Genomic DNA, 3,686 nt, shown 5'->3' with positions numbered 1-3,686 from the left:
GATATTCTGGAGCGTGTGGTGGGATTGGGCGGTGTATGTGCCACTCCGGTCCAGTGTCGGAGCCTGGGTGCATAACTCTGCATACCGCCGACATTCTAGCCACTGAGCACCGGGCTATTTTGAGGAGTGTGCTCTGTATATGGGAGAGGGGTTAGTCATGTTTTTCTACCATGAACTGTACACAACAGCGTCTATTCTGAAATTTCACAATGAGGCACGCATCTTGCAACTCAGGATACATCTCCATTTTTCTGCAAGTGTAGATCTACATATATACAATTCTATACTTATATGGTTAATATTACAACACCAAATTTTAGCTAAAGTACACATTTTATTGTCTTGAATTTGTTGGAATATGAAAGCTACCAGACTTTCTGAAAATGATTGTCCTGGGGCTATGAAGACTAAGTAGCATGCTGTAGTATAGTGGTAAGCAATCTTGGTTCTGGATCAGAAGCTAGGTCTGCAGATTACTATTTTAAGTTGTTAACCTGATGTAATGTTAACCTTTTGACTGTCAGGGCTGATTAAAAATAAGGTTTAAAACTGGCCTTGGACACTGTAAGCCTTAGGGTTAAACCATCCAGGAATAGCTTACTACTTCCATTTTAGACCATCACACTATGCAGCTTTGACCTGTACTGTGTACAAATAAATGTGTCTGGCCGGATAGGCACATGCACAGACTTCAGCCAGTCACTAGATGGCGCTGTTGTCTGGTAAAAACTGTGCCACTGCACTGTCTGCAGGCCATGCACGCACAGGGCAGATGTTTGTTGATTTTACAGCATAGCAAATTTGAGTCTACCTCGGCCCAGACCACAGGAAGAAGACAAAATGGAGTGATATTGATGGGGAAACATTATGGTTGATCAGAGAACAAAGAAGACTTTGTCATGCTTGAATGGTGTGTCTTATGGGAGCCTGTAAGTGTAACACGCCAAGTTCATTAGCTTAGGAGACACCATGGCTGCTCCAGATTGTAAGCAGTTCATTAGCCAGGCTGTTGTGTATGCAGGACACAACTTGGCATGTTCTGTGATGTATAGAATGATATAGTATGAATCAGATAGTGGCCTTTTTCAGTTGAAGATGCTGCCAAGATTCAATTGAATCATACAGCTCACCAGTATCATCATGAATTTTTATTTGGTTTATATCAGCTTTCTTTTAGGAATAACTTTGCTAGACCCGAAGGCAGATGGACATCCATGATTGATAAAGATAATAAGACTGATTATCATTTTGATAACCTAGATGATGACCTTAACATTGACGAGTAGCCTAATTCAGCAAATTTTTGCCATAGAGCTAAGCTGAGTCAGACTTAGTAATGATCAGGGATCAAGGACTGCTGATTGGTTCAAATCCCGAGAGTCAGGCCTGATTAGAAGGGGTTAGAAAGTAATTGGCTGTGACCTTTGGATCTAAAATATGCAGTTAGGAACATGCCAAGAATTCCCTAGTATTACTGCTGTTGGAGTTCCCTCTCTTCAATGTTTCCTTTAACCTTTAACCTGCTGAAGTTGCCTTTTAGTGCCAATTCTGTATTGGTTCAGGGTTAGGAAGCAGAAGATTTAACTTATATTTCTGGATACATTTCCATTCCAACTCTTCAATATCCTGTTCTGAAACCTTGACTGACTCCTCTTATACTGTATATCATTGATACGAATATCTTTTTTTCATAAAATTTTTTTGAATTTTCAATATGTGTAAATTACTGTAATCAAAAAGCTATTAGAAAAGACCACGTCACAAACTGAAAACGAAACAAAGGTGTGAAATTGTGATGTACAATAATCAAATCCAACTTCAGATCCACCATCTTCAAACAAAACATCAATGACTAGAGACACCAAAATCTAACGTTTGTAACATCTGTTGTCATATTTGTGGAACATGAAGTCTTGAATAAATCTCATAATAAATCTCACAATCTATCCTTGTGTATCCCCAACAACAGCTAGCTGGATTCAACCATCTCACTCAGCTATCCCCTGTTCCCAGTGGTACGGTCCATTTGACATGATTAGATATCCCTCCTCCGGGAATGAGCTTTTCTATCAGACTGAAGACAGGAATGAAGATCCAGCTTTTGGCTGATTGGATTTTGCTATGATATTGGAAAACATCCAGGACTGTCATTGTGCTGACTTGTTTTCTGCACGCTCTTTGCTATCTCCTGGGGGAAATCTTGTGAGAGGGAAGATGGATCACGATACTGATTATCTATTATGTTCCATCTCTCCTTGGGTTCACTCATGGCATTACTGACAGGGTAAAAAGATTGTTCGCATGTCTGGAGAAAAGGTGAAATTGATTTAGGGACCTTAAACATGCTGAAGGTATTTTCATGCATAACTTGCTACAAGTACACTAGTAGTACGTACAACATTTCCAGATGTTTTAACTACAAAAATCTGATTTTCCAGGATACTGCAGTTGGATCTAACGTGAAAAACATAACATATTAAACAGTCTCAGTTGTACTGGTCTTTCAAGGAACATGTACAATCTATGCGTAAGCCTTGTACATATGTAAGCCTTGTAAATTGTAAAAGCCACAGAATAGTATGGTAGTGAACTATCTGGGGAAGGTTTGACTGTGGGAGGTATGGTGCATGTAGTAACAGGTGCATTTGCTGTGGGTGGGCAGTGGGTCACCTGTACCAGCAAGGGTAACAGCTGTACTTCAACACATGTGTGTATGATAAGTGTTTGAAGTACTGTATATAAATACATGTACATAATAGAGAAGACTACATGTAGTTACTATGTCCTTTCCTATGCACACCACTCTAGTCACTCAAACTCACACAGATGTCAAGCTCACTTAGTTTACAGCTTTATACACCTTCAATATTGACTGCAATTTTTACAATGGGCAATTCATTACTTATGTTCTGGCCAAAACAGACTTTCAACAAAAGAAAGAATGATATTGCAAACAAGTGCTAATGATTTTTACAGTGCAACATATGATTGCCATGTTTAAGGTTTAGGCTGGGGAATAAACCAATAAAAATGTCTGTTTTACAATGAACCAACATCTGCACACATAGCAATACCATTATAATGATGTTACTTGCTTTTACTTTGGTCCATTCAGCCTGACAGTCTTAAGTGATCTAGGGCTGGCTGTCTAGGACTGGCCAGACGAAAAACATTGCAACCACTCCTAGTCCTAGTCCCCTCAACCACTTGCAGAATACACAACTTCAACAAGTACTTCTAGACATGGGCATGACATCATATGAAAACAATGCACAAGAGTTCAACACACCTCCACTACTATTGATTCATGCATTCATTAGGGGTAATTTTTCGCATTGTTGCCTTGGTAAAAGATCAGCCCACTCAAGACAGGGCAAAGTTCATGTATTGTTTTCCCTTACATGTACAAAAGTAGGTGAAGTGTATGATGTAAGTGAGTGGGTAGGGTATGTGGGTGGATGGGGTCTCAAATCTGTGCAACTACAAAGAACTCAGTCACCAAACAGGAAGCCAGACTTGTGTACTGTCTTGAAATTTAAGTTTTGTTATGGTGTACAGATTAAAAGGGATGTTGTGGTTGCTGTAGTCAAATAAGTTTCAACCAATTTCCTCTTGGTGGCACATGTTAAAAAGGAAATCAATGTTTCACTGTGGTTGTATGAGGAAAAACATGTTATTGTTGATCA

The sequence above is a fragment of the Branchiostoma lanceolatum genome, chromosome 9 (genome assembly GCF_035083965.1).
Source record: "Branchiostoma lanceolatum isolate klBraLanc5 chromosome 9, klBraLanc5.hap2, whole genome shotgun sequence".
NCBI classification, from domain to species: Eukaryota; Metazoa; Chordata; class Leptocardii; order Amphioxiformes; family Branchiostomatidae; genus Branchiostoma; species Branchiostoma lanceolatum.
The sequence above is the reverse complement of the archived record's forward strand: the minus strand, read 5'-3'. Positions refer to the sequence as shown.